Here is a 17,374-nt window from a genome sequence, read left to right as displayed (position 1 = left end):
AACCACATCAGGTGATCCGTGAATTTTGACTCCTTGTTCTGGGAGAGTCTTTCCAATCCTTTGCTGGTCTGGGTTTTCGCTGGGGGAGCGAGGGGGTGTCCATGCTGATCGGTATTCCTGCTTTAATCAAGGCTTGTTTTCCCTCCTCCAGAGACCTGCAGGTAAATGATTGGGAGTTGGCTGTGAAGTTCAGGGCGAAAGGGAATCCCCAGCGGTATTTAACTTGGGCCTTCTGTAGGGATGTCGTGATGGGTTTGAGGGATCTCCTCCTGGCTAGTGTGGCCGTGGCTATGTCCGCATATATATGCACGGTATTTGGCAGGTTAGGCAAGGAGGAGCTGTCACTGGCCGCTATTAGGATTAAATCTCTCGTTTCTTCATAATGAAGTTTCAGGATAACGTCTCTAGGCATGTCAGTAGAACGAGGCTTACCCAGGGCCCTGTGGATTCTAGTGATATGGAGGAGGGATGGATCTGTATCAGGTAGGAGAGCTGTGAAAAGTGCGGTCGCTGTTTCTTTAAGGGCCACAATGTGCTCCGGGAGGCCTCTTATTCTCAAATTGCTCCTGCGAGACCTATTTTCGTAGTCCTCACAGCGAAGTTCCAGCTCATTAATGCGATCTATGTGATTTTTGATTGTCTCGTGATCCTCCTCCAAGGCATCTGTTATTATCTCCATTTTTTCTTCTAAGTTGTTTGTACGCTGCATGATGTCTTGCAATTGGGACGCAATGCCCTGCATGGCCGCAGAGAGCTCTGCTCTAAAGGTCTCCTGCAGCGATTTTGTGAGTGCGGCTGTGGAGATCACAGTCTCCATGTTTGTGGCAGATCCCCCTTGATCTGTGTCTCCCTCTGCCTGAGTCGCTGTGGCTGGGGACAGAGCTGCTGCGGCGGCCATTTTGGGGATGTTACCGCTCTGGAGAAGGTCCGTGATGGAGCGGCCTGCGGGCTGAGGTGCGTTCCCCTTCTTCGGCATTACCGGCGGAGCCGTTCCAGGAGGTGTAGGCAACTCGGATCCGGTGAGTCAGTTGTGCTCTGACGGCTAGGTAGGGCTGTGTGGGATCAGACTAGGAGCGGAGCTCAGCGCGACATGTCCGTCGCCTCCAAGGTCCGCGCATGCGCCCTCTAGTTGAGGTTCTTTATCCAACATCCGCACAATCTTGCGGTGAAATCTCTTGTCAATTTTTCTTTTCCGTCCACATCTAGGGAGGTTAGCCACAGTGCCATGGGCTTTAAACTTCTTGATGACACTGCGCACGGTAGACACAAGAACATTCAGGTCTTTGGAAATGGACTTGTAGCCTTGAGATTGCTCATGCTTCCTCACAATTTGGTTTCTCAAGTCCTCAGACAGTTCTTTGGTCTTCTTTCTTTTCTCCATGCTCAATGTGGTACACACAAGGACACAGGACAGAGGTTGATTCAACTTTAATCCATGTCAACTGGCTGCAAGTGTGATTTAGTTATTGCCAACACCTGTTAGGTGCCACATGTAAGTTACAGGTGCTGTTAATTACACAAATTAGAGAAGTATCACATGATTTTTTGAACAGTGCCAATACTTTTGTCCACCCCTTTTTTATGTTTGTTGTGGAATTATATCCAATTTGGCTTTAGGACAATTCTTTTTGTCTTTTTTCATTTAAGACAAATTAAATGAAGATAATAATAACAAAGAATTTGTGTTTGCAATCATTTTCAGGAAGAAACTGAGTATTATCTCAAAGAATTGCAGGGCTGTCAATACTTTTGGCCACAACTGTATATAGTGTATACATTTATGTATAGTACAGTCCCTTAGTATGTAGTGTACTCACTTATTAAGTATAGCACAGTCCTTTAGTATATAGTGTACACACAAATTTTTCACTGTTGCAGCCATTTGGTAAATTCAAACAAGTTTATTTTTTTCTCACTAATGTACACTCTGCACCCCATCTTGACTGAAGAAAAACAAATGTAGTAATTTTTGCAAATTTATTAAAAAAGAAAAACTAAAATATCTCATGGTCATAAGTGTTCAGACCCTTTGCTCAGTATTGAGTAGAAGCACACTTTTGCGCTAGTACAGCCATGAGTCTTCTTGGGAATGATGCAACAAGTTTTTCACACCTGGATTTGGGAATCCTCTGCCATTCTTCCTTGCAGATCCGCTCCACTTTCATCAGGTTGGATGGTGAACGTTGGTGGACAGCCATTTTCAGGTCTCTCCAGAGATGCTCAATTGGGTTTAGGTTAGGGCTCTGGCTGGGCCAGTCAAGAATGATCACAGAGTTGTTCTGAAGTCACTCCTTTGCTATTTTAACTGTGTGCTTAGGGTCATTATCTTGTTGGAAGGTGAACCTCCGGTCAAGTCTGAGGTCTAGAGCACTCTGGAAGAAGTTTTCATCCAGGATATCTCTGTACTTGGCCACATTCATGTTTCCTTCAATGCCAACCAGTCGTCCTGTCCCTGCAGCTGAAAAACACCCCCATAGCATGATGCTGACACCACGTTTCACTGTTGTGATTGTATTGGGCATGTGATGAACAGTGCCTGGTTTTCTCCACACATACCGCTTAGAATTATCGCCAAATAGGTCTGTCTTCATCTCATCAGACCAGAGAATATTTTTTCTCATAGTCTGGGAGTCCTTCATGTGTTGTTAGCAAACTCATTGCAGGCTTTCATATGTCTTGCACTGAGGAGAGGCTTCGGTCAGGCCACTTTGCCATAAAGGCCCGACTGGTGGAGGGCTGCAGTGATAGTTGGCTTTGTGGAACTTTCTCCCATCTCCCTACTGCGTCTCTGGAGCTCAGCCACATTGATCTTGGGGTTCTTCTTTACCTCTCTCAATAAGGCTCTTCTTCCATGATTGCTCAGTTTGGCTGGATGGCCAGGTCTAGGAAGACTTCTGGTGGTCCCAAACATCTTCCATTTAGGGATTATGGAGGCCACTGTGCTCTTAGGAATCTTGAGTACTGCAGAAATTATGTTGTAACCTTGGCCAGATCTGTGCCTTGCCACAATTCTGTCTCTGAGCTCCTTGGCCAGTTCCTTTGACCTCATGATTCTCATTTGGTCTGACATGCACTGTGAGCTGTGGGGTCTTATATAGACAGGTGGGTGCCTTTCCAAATCAAGTCCTATCAGTTTAATTAAACACAGCTGGACTCCAATGAAGGAGTAGAACCATCTCAAGGAGGATCACAATGAAATGGACAGCATGTGACTTAAATATGAGTGTCTGAGCAAAGGGTCTGAATACTTATGACCATGTGATATTTCAGTTTTTCTTTTTTATAAATTTGCAAAAATGTCTACATTTCTGTTTTTTTAGTCAAGTTGGGATGCAGCATGTACATTAATGTGAAAAAAAAAGAACTTTTTTGAAATTACCAAATGGCTGCAATGAAACAGAGTAAAACATTTAAAGGGGTATGAATACTTTCCTTACCCACTGTTTAGTACAGTCCCTTAGTATATAGTGTACTCACTTATCACTGGGGACATCATACTATATATGTGGGAGAACAGAGGCCATCATACTATATATATGGGGGAACTGCGGCCATCATCTACTATATAATTGTCTAAGGGTCACTTCCGTCCTTCTGTCTGTCCTTCTGTCTGTCCTTCTGTCTGTCTGTCACGGATATTCATTGGTCGCGGCCTCTGTCTGTCATGGAAATTCAAGTCGCTGATTGGTCGTGGCAAAACAGCCACGACCAATCAGCGACGGGCACAGTCCGGAAGAAAATGGCCGCTCCTTACTCCCCGCAGTCAGTGCCCGGCGCCCGCAGACTCCCCTCCAGTCAACGCTCACACAGGGTTAATGCCAGTGGTAACGGACCGCGTTATGCCGCGGGTAACGCACTCCGTAACCGCTGCTATTAACCCTGTGTGTCCCCAACTTTTTACTATTGATGCTGCCTATGCGGCATCAATAGTAAAAAAATGTAATGTTAAAAACAATAAAAAAACAAAAAACCTGCTATTTTCACCCTCCGTAGTCCGCCAAGCCGATCGCGCCTGCCGCCATCTTCCATTCCCGGCGATGCATTGCGAAATTACCCCAAAGACTTAGCGGTCTCGCGAGACCGCTAAGTCATCTGGATAATTTCGCAATGCATCCTGGGAATGGAAGATGGCGGCAGCCGCGCGCGTACCGCCGGAGCTTCGGTGGATCCCAGGGGGTGAGTATATAACTATTTTTTATTTTAATTCTTTTTTTTTTAACAGGGATATGGTGCCCACACTGCTGTATACTACGTGGACTGTGTTAGATACATAGTAACATAGTAACATAGTTAGTAAGGCCGAAAAAAGACATTTGTCCATCCAGTTCAGCCTATATTCCATCATAATAAATCCCCAGATCTACGTCCTTCTACAGAACCTAATTGTATGATACAATATTGTTCTGCTCCAGGAAGACATCCAGGCCTCTCTTGAACCCCTCGACTGAGTTCGCCATCACCACCTCCTCAGGCAAGCAATTCCAGATTCTCACTGCCCTAACAGTAAAGAATCCTCTTCTATGTTGGTGGAAAAACCTTCTCTCCTCCAGACGCAAAGAATGCCCCCTTGTGCCCGTCACCTTCCTTGGTATAAACAGATCCTCAGCGAGATATTTGTATTGTCCCCTTATATACTTATACATGGTTATTAGATCGCCCCTCAGTCGTCTTTTTTCTAGACTAAATAATCCTAATTTCGCTAATCTATCTGGGTATTGTAGTTCTCCCATCCCCTTTATTACTTTTGTTGCCCTCCTTTGTACTCTCTCTAGTTCCATTATATCCTTCCTGAGCACCGGTGCCCAAAACTGGACACAGTACTCCATGTGCGGTCTAACTAGGGATTTGTACAGAGGCAGTATAATGCTCTCATCATGTGCATCCAGACCTCTTTTAATGCACCCCATGATCCTGTTTGCCTTGGCAGCTGCTGCCTGGCACTGGCTGCTCCAGGTAAGTTTATCATTAACTAGGATCCCCAAGTCCTTCTCCCTGTCAGATTTACCCAGTGGTTTCCCATTCAGTGTGTAATGGTGACATTGATTCCTTCTTCCCATGTGTATAACCTTACATTTATCATTGTTAAACCTCATCTGCCACCTTTCAGCCCAAGTTTCCAACTTATCCAGATCCATCTGTAGCAGAATACTATCTTCTCTTGTATTAACTGCTTTACATAGTTTTGTATCATCTGCAAATATCGATATTTTACTGTGTAAACCTTCTACCAGATCATTAATGAATATGTTGAAGAGAACAGGTCCCAATACTGACCCCTGCGGTACCCCACTGGTCACAGCGACCCAGTTAGAGACTATACCATTTATAACCACCCTCTGCTTTCTATCACTAAGCCAGTTACTAACCCATTTACACACAATTTCCCCCAGACCAAGCATTCTCATTTTGTGTACCAACCTCTTGTGCGGCACGGTATCAAACGCTTTGGAAAAATCGAGATATACCACGTCCAATGACTCACCGTGGTCCAGCCTATAGCTTACCTCTTCATAAAAACTGATTAGATTGGTTTGACAGGAGCGATTTCTCATAAACCCATGCTGATATGGAGTTAAACAGTTATTCTCATTGAGATAATCCAGAATAACATCCCTCAGAAACCCTTCAAATATTTTACCAACAATAGAGGTTAGACTTACTGGCCTATAATTTCCAGGTTCACTTTTAGAGCCCTTTTTGAATATTGGCACCACATTTGCTATGCGCGTGGCTGCTATATACTACATAGGCAGTGTTAGATACTATGTGTGCTGTGTGATATACTCTGTGGGCTGTGCTATATACTGCGTGGGCTGTGCTATATATTACGTGGCCACTGTTATATACTGCGTGGGCAGTGTTATATACTACGTGGGCAGTGTTATATACTTTGTGGCTGCTATATACTGCGTGGGCAGTGTTATATACTACGTGGCTGCTATATACTGCGTGGGCTGTGCTATATATTACGTGGCCAGTGTTATATACTGCGTGGCCTGTGTTATATACTACGTCGCCTGTGTTATATACTGTGTGGCTGCTATATACTGCGTGGGCTGTGTTATATACTACGTGGCTGTGTTATATACTGCATGGCCACTGTTATATATTGCGTGGCCTGTATTAACGCATCGGGTATTCTACAATATGTATGTATATAGCAGCCACATAGTATATAGCACAGGCCACGTAGTATTTGTCTGCTATATACTTCATGGCTCTTATATACTACGTGGCCTGTGCTATATACTATATGGCTGCTATATACATACATAAATACATATTCTAGAATACCCAATGCGTTAGAATCGGGCCACCATCTAGCACTATATATATGGAAACAACTGGGGTCATCATTCTCTATATATGGAGAGAACTGGGGCCATCATACTCTATATATGGGACGAACTGGGGCCATCATAAAATATATATGGGGAGAACTGGGGCCATTATATATATATATATATATAGAGAGAGAGAGAATTGGGGCCATGCCGCAGGTGCACACAGAGTGGGGAGTTCTTGTAGGTTGGGAAAATAAATGGAGATGTCGCTGGAAATGTGGGAAGGTCAATGTGTTTTTGTTGTCATCTGTGTAGACGAGTCGTGGCTGGAGAAGTTGTCATGTCGGTCTGGGCCAGATGGAAAAGACAAGAAAAATTAAAGCCCTGAATTAGAAAGAACGTCATCTGTAAGTTACTATATATAACTGTACTGTAATCACATGTTCTGTATGTTATGTATGTTCTGCGGGACTGGTATCTACTAATATACAGTTACTGTAAGGTGGTAATATTACTCTTTTTAGAAGTGTTTTTTTTTTCCTTTTTTTTATTTAGTAACTGCTTGATGTTTTTCAGTCATTGTGTAGTAGAAGGTGTATGGTGGTATCATTGCTCGCTGTGTAGTGATGATGTTAGTGAACATTGTGTTGTCGTATTGTTTTGGCCTTTTAAAGTAGTAATTTTGATAATATTGGTCTTTGCATTGTGTGTTTTTGGTTAGCAACAGTGATATACTTTAATTATATATGTATAGATGCTATTTTAAATGGCTACAGGGAGGTCGTATTGGGAGACATGCACTTTGGGGTTTGGGCCCCTGATCTTTTAGGAACCCAGCAATGCCCCTGCCGTACTGTGTGTTTACATTTCCATGTTTCTGGAGTTGTATGTATGTTTGTAAGTAAACTCAGTTATGGTACCATATTTAAGCAGTAAGCTTGGTTCTGGTACTGTATCGATGTAGTAATATAGATTCTGGTACTATATGTATGCTTGGTTCTGTTCCTGCATCTATGTAGGAGGCTTGGTTCTGTTGCTGTAGCTATGTAGTATATTTAGTAAGCTCTGTTCTGCTCCCTTATCTATGTAGTAAGCTTGGTTCTGCTCCCTTATCTCTGTAGTAAGCTCTGTTCTGCTCCCATATTTCTGTAGTAAGCTTGGTTCTGTTCCCTTACCTCTGTAGTAAGCTTCGTTCTGCTACCTTATCTCGGTAGTAAGTTCAGTTCTTCTCCCTCATCTCTGTAGTAAGCTCGGTTCTTCTCCCTCATCTCTGTAGTAAGCTTGGTTCTTCTCCCTCATCTCTGTAGTAAGCTCGGTTCTTCTCACTCATCTGTGTAGTAAACTTGGTGCTGCTTCCTTATCTCTGTAGTAAGCTCGATTCTGCTCCATATCTCTGTAGTAAGCTCTGTTCTGCTTCCTTATCTCTGTAGTAAGCTCAATTCTTCTCCCTCATCTCTGTAGTAAGCTTGGTTCTGCTTCCTTATCTCTGTAGTAAGCTCAGTTCTTCTCCCTCATCTCTGCAGAAAGCTTGGTTCTTCTTACTTATATCTGAAGTAAGCTTGGTTCTGTTTCCTTATCTCTGTAGTAAGCTGCGTTCTGCTTCCTTATCTCTGTAGTAAGCTTGGTTCTTCTCCCTCATCTCTGTAGTAAGCTCGGTTCTGCTTCCTTATCTCTGTAATTCTGGCTAGGATATTCAAGGTGCCGACAATTCCGCGCTTCTCCAAAATCAGGCAGGAGAATCACAGAGTTCAGAAGAGAGGCATACTTTATTCAGGGCTATAAAACTACGCGTTTCGTGGAAATCCTGTCCACTTCCTCAGGTACATAGCCAATACTAACCACATGGTATAACATATATAGGGTGGGCTGGATATAGGAAAAATGGATGTCAAACACACCTAAGGCCTTGAGCGCTGCAGTTATATTTAAAATACCGTATTCTCCGGCGTATAAGAAGACTTTTTAACCCCTGAAAATCTTCTCAAAAGTCGGGGGCCGTCTTATACGCCGGGTACGGAGCTCTGAAGTCGCCGCATATGGTGCAGGGAGAGGTCCCGGATGGTTCCCAGGGTCTAGAGGAGAGGAGATCGCGACTTCACAAAGGTCCTTTGTGGCACGCAATGCATCCTTGAGAACGGAAGCCGCCGCATTCATCGCTGAGATTCGGGAGAACTCCGGGGGCCTTTGGAAGGTAAGTATATCCATATCTTTTATTTTATTCTTTTTTTTTTACACGAATATGGATCCCAGGGCCTGAAGGAGAGTTTCCTCTCCTCCAGACCCTGGGAATCATCCAGGACCGCTCCCTGCACCGCCGCATAAGAGGACATCCGGTGTAAGATTTATCTGCAAATAAAATTGAAAAGAAAGGAAATAAAAAGTCTGCTAATATTTAAAAAACCTTTGTTCGTAATATTCTCTTGTCTTAATTGCAGACCAGGATTAGAACCTACCATCCTTGGAAACATCGTGGAAGTGAAAGGACCTCGGGGCATAGACCACTGAGTTATTCTGTTGATTGACCCTTGAATCTTAAAAAAATTGAATACCTAAAGAACCATCGATAGTTGTATAAAAAGCAATTAAAATGTAAATTGAATTGAATGTCATATATAATTTTTATGCTAACAAATTGCATTTTTAATCACTGTTGTATAGATATGCAACAAATTTATGTCTGTATTTTAAATATAACTGCAGCGTTCAGGGTGTCATGTGTGTTTGACGTCCATTTTTTCTATGTCCAGCCCACCCTATATATGTGAGTAATACCATGTGGTTAGTATTGGCTATGTACCTGAGGAAGTGGACAGGATGTAATTTTATAGCCCTGTATAAAGTATGCAACACTTCTGAACTCTGTGATTCCCTTGCCTGATTTTGGAGGAGCGTGGAATTGTCGGCATTTTGAATAGCCTATCCAGAATTTCTTGAAGAGCCTTTGCGGGTCCGGTACCATCTGCAGCCCTCCTATCTACTTACTATATGTGTTGTGCATACTCACAATGTATAAAGTCGAGAATTTTACCTTACAGTAAACTCATTGTTATTTTGGTAACTGCGCTATTGCGCCCCTCTCTTTACTTACCGTTCCTTATCTCTGTAGTAAGCTCGGTTATTCTCCCTCATCTCTGTAGTAAGCTGTGTTCTGCTTCCTTATCTCCATAGTAAGCTTGGTTCTGCTCGCATATCTCTGTAGTATCCTCCTTTCAGTTCCCTTATCTCTGTAGTATGCTCCTTTTAGTTCCCTAGTAATCGTGGTTCAGTTCTCATGTCTATGTAGTCAGCTTGCTTCTGTTACAGTATATGTAGGCAGTAAACTTGGTTCTGCTCCCATATCAATGCAGCAAGATCTGTTCTGTTCCCATATCTATGTACCAACCTGTTTTAGAAGCCTGTTATCTCTGCTTCTTAAGGTACCGTCACACATAACGATATCGTTAATGATATCGTTGCTTTTTGTGACGTAGCAACGATATCGTTAAGGAAATCGTTATGTGTGACAGCGACCAACGATCAGGCCCCTGCTGGGAGATCGTTGGTCGCTGAGGAAAGGCCAGAACTTTATTTCGTCGCTGGATCTCCCGCTGACATCGCTGGATCGGCGTGTGTGACGCCGATCCAGCGATGTCTTCACTGTTAACCAGGGTAAACATCGGGTTACTAAGCGCAGGGCTGCGCTTAGTAACCCGATGTTTACCCTGGTTACCAGCGTAAACGTTAAAAAAAACAAACACTACATACTTACCTTCAGCTGTCTGTCCCCGGCGCTCTGCTTCTCTGCACTCCTCCTGCATCCTGTGTCAGCGCCGGCCAGCCGGAAAGCACAGCGGTGACGTCACCGCTCTGCTTTCAGGCTGACCGGCGCTGACAGTGCAGAGGAAAGCACAGCGCCGGGGACAGACAGCGGAAGGTAAGTATGTAGTGTTTGTTTTTTTAACGTTTACGCTGGTAACCATGGTAAACATCGGGTTACTAAGCGCGGCCCTGCGCTTAGTAACCCGATGTTTACCCTGGTTATCGGGGACCTCGGGATCGTTGGTCGCTGGAGAGCTGTCTATCTGACACCTGATCACTCACTCTCTCATGTCACCTGCATCTAAAAAAACATCTCCAGAATCTCACCTTTGAAATGCAAAACTCTTACTATTGCTCTTATGCATTCTTGTCTGGACTATTAGAACTCTCTTCTGAACGGTCTCCTTCTAACCAAACTCTCCCCTCTCCAATCCATCCTGGATGCGGCATCCAGGGTTGTATTTCTGTCCAGCCGCTACACCAATGCCTCCATCTTGTACCAGTCATTACACTAGTTACCCATCTGCTACAGAATACAATACAAACGTACCTATCACCCACAAAGTGTTCAGCACCACCCTACTATCGCTCTTATGCATTCTTGTCTGGACTATTAGAACTCTCTTCTGAACGGTCTCCTTCTAACCAAACTCTCCCCTCTCCAATCCATCTTGAATGCGGCATCCAAGGTTGTATTTCTGTCCAGCCGCTACACCAATGCCTCCATCTTGTACCAGTCATTACACTAGTTACCCATCTGCTACAGAATACAATACAAACGTACCTATCACCCACAAAGTGTTCAGCACCACCCTACTATTGCTCTTAGGCATTCTTGTCTGGACTATTAGAACTCTCTTCTGAACGGTCTCCTTCTAACCAAACTCTCCCCTCTCCAATCCATCTTGAATGCGGCATCCAGGGTTGTATTTCTGTCCAGCCGCTACACCAATGCCTCCATCTTGTACCAGTCATTACACTAGTTACCCATCTGCTACAGAATACAATACAAACGTACCTATCACCATCAAAGTGTTCAGCACCACCCTACATCTCCTCCATCTTCTCTGCCCATCACCCTACCCGTGCCCTCCGTTCTGCCACTGACCCCAGCCCTCACATTTTTAAGTGTTTAAAAACACATATATTTACTCAATCACCTCACGTGGCGGTTTTGTACATCTGTTTTGCATCTATATGTTAGAGCTTCCTGTCCTTATAATTGTAATGTATTTGTGAAAGATGTATGAAGTATGGATGGTAGCGGGGAAGTGGGCTTTTTTTGGCGCACCCCTTGACTTATAAGGTGCGAGTCTGCTTGGTGTGCTGCTGTCCATGAGGCCATTAAATGGTGCCGCACTGCGATCTGCAAGGTACCGAGACAGGGGCAAGAAAGTAGCAAAAAAATTGGACTGGTTTTAATTGCCCTGGTCATGGCACTCCATACACTTGAGGCTTGCTACCTTCAGTAGGGCAGCGCTCCATGCTTGATCGCTGCTCTTATGTTTTGTGCATCAGATAACTTCAGCAGGATGATGGGTATTGTAGTCTCTTGGTCTGTATGACAATCCTCCATGACAGCGATTCTTTATCCCGTGGTAATTGACCCCCGCGTGCCCGTCTGCACCAATTACCTCACCTCCCTAGAGGTGAGGTGACAATGGATGGCCGGCATCTATTTACACCAGAAATATTTTTTATTATTTAATGTTTTTCATAAGACTGGGGCAGAAAGACTGGGGCACGCCTTTCTTGCTAAAAACATTGCATAAAAAACTCTGGCATAAAGTGATGACCAGAGCCTCGAAAGTATTCACAAAAATGGTTTGACGTCCCCTCGAAGCATCTACACTTGTTGCTGAAAGGGTTAAAATGCGTCAGGACTGACCTCCCTGGGCAGAAGATGGGTCAGAACCTGCAGGTTAACGCCTTCACTGCTGGATCGTGATATGATCCGTTTGTCTGGATGTCAGGCTGCGATATATGTGGACTCCCGGCCACCCACCCTATGTTATATATGTCATGGGCCGTGTACACTGCTGGTGCATACAGATGCAGACGTTGGGCAGCACCCGGCTCCATGCCTCCGCCGCAGCTGACTCGTCGCCTCCTTACCTGTTGATGAGGAACTTCACTATTCCCATTCCCGTCCGCTGCTGCTTTAATTGCCTTCTGATGGGGGATTATTTGCTGATCTCTGGGGGTCTTCACACTGAGAACTGACTGTGTCCCCCCCAGCAGTTGCTCACCTGCTGCCTGCCCGGCTCCCTCCTGCATTTGGGGGTGGTCGGGGGATGCTGATGGTGATTTGGTTGCTACTAGTAACTGGTACCTATAGCAACCTCTGTGCTGAGCATCTGCAGTTACTTTGTGAGAGGCAGTGAGTGGCGACTCCCACGCCTGCCTGGACCACCTATACTCCTGCTCGAGAGCTGTGATTGGCTGCTGCACTTACTGATGGGAGATGGAGTAAGCCCCTCCACTGGTGGGAAAGCAGGGGGGGGACACGGAGGATATTAACCCTGTGTATGCCACAGCGGAGCACAAAGGAAAGCAACAGGTGGGAGAGACGAGGAGATACAGATCAAATAGTGGTGATCCTGACACTGGTGGACTGGGGAGCCAAGGCCACGCCAGGAACTAATTCCAGGGCCCCACTTTTCAGCTACATGTAAAATAAGACATTATCCTCAATCACAGATGTATGTAACAATGCACTGGGTAGATTGTTACATGAAGAAGATGCTGCCTCTGTCTGTACATAGTGATTCTAGAATATTGTGCCAAGTACACAGGGGCCTACCGGAGGATTCTCCTACTCTCCTCTGGGCCAGTCCTAGCGTCTGACAGGGGAGTCAGGAAAGAGGGAATAGAGAATGACACTGACACTGGGGGTACAGGATAACGACACTGACTCTCGGGTGTTACAGGATAATGACACAGATGCTGGGTGTACAGGATAACGACACTGACTCTCGGGTGTTACAGGATAATGACACAGATGCTGGGTGTACAGGATAACGACACTGACTCTCGGGGTACAGGATAACGACACTGACTCTCGGGGTACAGGATAACGACACTGACTCTCGGGGTACAGGATAACGACACTGACTCTCGGGGTACAGGATAACGACACTGACTCTCGGGGTACAGGATAACGACACTGACTCTCGGGGTACAGGATAACGACACTGACTCTCGGGGTAGAGGATAATGACACAGATGCTGGGGATACAGGATAACGACACTGACTCTCGGGGTGCAGGATGATGACGTTGACACTGGGGGTACAGGATAACGACGCTGACTCTCAGGGTAGAGGATAATGACACTGACACTGGGGGTACAGGATAACGACGCTGACTCTCGGGGCACAGGATAATAACGCTGACACTCGGGATACAGGATTATGTCACTGACACTGGGGGTACGGGATAATGACACTGGCACTAGGGGTACAAGATAATGACGCTGACAATCGGGGTACAGAATAATGGCGCTGACACTTGGGGTACAGGATAATGACAATGATACTTGGGGTACAGACTGTATAGGCATCTTTAGTAGTGATGAGCGAGTGTACTCGTTGCTCGGGTGGCCTAAGAGACGTGTACAGGACAGACACGTGCGAGTATAAGAGAAATATACAGGACAGAGGCGTGTGAGTATAAGACGTGTACAGGACGGAGAAATGCGAGTATAAGAGACGTGTACAGGACGGAGAAATGCGAGTATAAGAGACGTGTACAGGACGGAGACTTGTGAGTATAAGATACGTGTACAGGACAGAAACGTGCTAGTATAAGAGACGTGTACAGGACAGAGACATACGAGTATAAGAGACGTGAAAGTGAGATGTGCGAGTATAAGAGACGCGTACAGGATGGAGACGTGCGAGTATAAGAGACGTGAACAGGACGGAGACGTGCGAGTATAAGAGACGTGTAAAAGATAGAGGCGTGTGAGTATAAGACGTGTACAGGACGGAGAAATGCGAGTATAAGAGACGTGTACAGGATGGAGAAATGCGAGTATAAGAGACGTGTACAGGACGGAGAAATGCGAGTATAAGAGACGTGTACAGGACAGAGACATACGAGTATAAGAGACGTGAAAGTATAAGACGTGTACAGGACAGAGATGTGCGAGTATAAGAGACGTGTACAGGACGGAGACGTGCGAGTATAAGAGACGTGAACAGGACGGAGACGTGCGAGTATAAGAGACGTGTTAAAGATAGAGACGTGTGAGTATAAGAGACGTGTACAGGATGGAGACGTGCAAGTATAAGAGACGTGTACTGGACGTAGACATGCGAGTATAAGAGACGTGAACAGGACGGAGACGTGCGAGTATAAGAGACATGTACAGGACGGAGACGTGCGGGTATAAGAGACGTGTACAGGACGGAGACGTGTGAGTATAAGAGACGTGTACAGGACGCAGACATGCGAGTATAAGAGACGTGTACAGGACGGAGACATACGAGTATAAGAGACGTGTAAGTATAAGAGACGTGTACCGGAAGGAGACTTGTGAGTATAAGAGTCGTGTACAGGACAGAGACGTACGAGTATAAGAGACGTGTACAGGACAGAAACATGCAAGTATAAGAGACGTGTACAGGATGGAGACGTGCGAGTATAAGAGACGTGAACAGGACGGAGACGTGTGAGTATAAGAGACATGAACAGGACGGAGACGTGCGAGTATAAGAGACGTGTAAAGGATGGAGACGTGTGAGTATAAGAGACGTGTACAGGACGGACACATGCGAGTATAAGAGACGTGTACAGGACGGAGACGTGCGAGTATAAGAGACGTGAACAGGAAGGAGACGTGCGAGTATAAGAGACGTGTAAAGGATGGAGACTTGTGAGTATAAGAGACGTGTACAGGACGGAGACGTGTGAGTATAAGAGACGTGTAAAGGATCGAGACGTGAGAGTATAAGAGACATGTACAGGACGGAGACGTGCGAGTATAAAAGACGTGTACAGGATGGAGACGTGCGAGTATAAGAGACGTGTACAGGACGGAGACGTGCGAGTATAAGAGACGTGAACAGGACGGAGACGTGCGAGCATAAGAGACGTGTTAAAGATAGAGACGTGTGAGTATAAGAGACGTGTACAGGATGGAGACGTGCAAGTATAAGAGACGTGTACTGGACGTAGACATGCGAGTATAAGAGACGTGTACAGGACGGAGACGTGCGAGTATAAGAGACATGTACAGGACGGAGACGTGCGGGTATAAGAGACGTGTACAGGATGGAGACGTGTGAATATAAGAGACGTGTACAGGACGGAGACGTGCGAGTATAAGAGACGTGTACAGGACGGAGACATACGAGTATAAGAGACGTGTACAGGACGGAGACATACGAGTATAAGAGACGTGTAAGTATAAGAGACGTGTACCGGAAGGAGACTTGTGAGTATAAGAGTCGTGTACAGGACAGAGACGTGCGAGTATAAGAGACGTGTACAGGACGGAGACGTGTGAGTACAAGAGACGTGTACATGACATAGGGTATACGTGAGTTCCGTGACCTGGAAAAAATTACCCCAACCCCCTTAAACAGATCTCTTAACAATCTAAAGAATAAACTTCTAACGTACTCAAAACAGCAGACGGAGACATATGTTGGATTTAATTGGCCACAGCAGCCATTTTATTAAATAAAAGATAACAGAACTTTTATGACAACCCAGAATAGGAGGGGCGGTCCTCGAAGCCCCAAAGTTATAAAAAACTCAGTATCCCAAAAACTCCACAATGTTCAGCCCAGGATGAGTCTTACCCCCAGCCGTAAAGCACCAGCTCAGGGATAGATAACAACCAATCCTGGTCCACCGAACCCACCCCCATGCCAGGGGTCCATAAATCCACCTCACGCGGAATAACCGTACCGCGCCTTGTTAAATTCTCTCATGGGGTGTCCAGGACCTCTCAAGATCCCCACCCCATTGAACCACGATTTACCATTTCCACCGACTTCGAGGACCTCCACCCCCGCCAACTGCCGTGACAATACCCTGACAGCATTCACATAACAAAATAAATACATTTAGACGCCTCTTAAAACAATACTCCAAAAGCCCACATATGCCGACTTCACCCCCCCCATTACCCTAACCAAAAAAGGGAGGGTGGGCGGGAGATTCCTCACTTGTCACGCAGGCACCTAAAATGGATGCCTGCGTGAGGAGCGTGCCCCTTTTTATGTGCCCCCTCCCCACAGTCCCCTAGTTCCACCCCTTATTTTCAAAAAATGCCCCTAAAGCCACCCCTCAAGTTCCCAGTTAACCCCTTACCACCGTATCCCTTCTAACTGCTCCAGCTCCCCAGGTCCCACGTAACCCCGTCATGGCGGCCTCCCTTTACGTGCCGTGGGCCCCCAGTACGGCCTTTCTTGACATAGGGTATACGTGAGTTCCGTGACCTGGAAAAAATTACCCCAACCCCCTTAAACAGATCTCTTAACAATCTAAAGAATAAACTTCTAACGTACTCAAAACAGCAGACGGAGACATATGTTGGATTTAATTGGCCACAGCAGCCATTTTATTAAATAAAAGATAACAGAACTTTTATGACAACCCAGAATAGGAGGGGCGGTCCTCGAAGCCCCAAAGTTATAAAAAACTCAGTATCCCAAAAACTCCACAATGTTCAGCCCAGGATGAGTCTTACCCCCAGCCGTAAAGCACCAGCTCAGGGATAGATAACAACCAATCCTGGTCCACCGAACCCACCCCCATGCCAGGGGTCCATAAATCCACCTCACGCGGAATAACCGTACCGCGCCTTGTTAAATTCTCTCATGGGGTGTCCAGGACCTCTCAAGATCCCCACCCCATTGAACCACGATTTACCATTTCCACCGACTTCGAGGACCTCCACCCCCGCCACGAACACGAATGGCCTGACACCTTAGCCATTCATGTCCCTCCACACCTTCAAGCTTAATTCAATGCCACTACGGATAGCCAAACACCACATATCATTACCCACCGCGTTCAGGTGCACGCCATCAGCTCTCCAGTAAGCTCCTTGACCCGATTCCAAGTCCACATGTCTCACGGCCAACGCGCCATTCCTCACCATAAACCGAGATATGGCCCTGTTTATTTTAATCCGGGCCCTGTTCACCCCCTCGTGTGATCTAGCACCTCTCCATCTTTTACGGGGAATGATGTCGGACCACACCAACAACACTTTTGGAAACATGACCCAGAACCTCAGGATATCGAATTTGATATCCTTAATCAGCTCCCTACAAG

At 45.7% G+C, this 17,374-nt stretch overlaps 1 long non-coding RNA gene across 1 annotated transcript in view; it reads right to left on the bottom strand.

Annotated features, from left to right (window-relative positions):
* The window catches only part of LOC138639442 (uncharacterized), a 56,166-nt gene extending 43,698 nt beyond the window's left edge, over positions 1 to 12,468 (bottom strand). Inside the window, exon 1 of the long non-coding RNA XR_011313031.1 lies at positions 12,198 to 12,468. This is a non-coding gene — a long non-coding RNA (uncharacterized lncRNA). The remainder of the gene's footprint in view (positions 1 to 12,197) is intronic.
* Between the last annotated feature and the right edge of the window lie 4,906 nt (positions 12,469 to 17,374).

Source organism: Ranitomeya imitator, chromosome 1 (assembly GCF_032444005.1).
Source record: "Ranitomeya imitator isolate aRanImi1 chromosome 1, aRanImi1.pri, whole genome shotgun sequence".
In the NCBI taxonomy this organism is placed as follows: Eukaryota; Metazoa; Chordata; class Amphibia; order Anura; family Dendrobatidae; genus Ranitomeya; species Ranitomeya imitator.
This window is presented reverse-complemented; position numbering and strand designations above follow the sequence as displayed.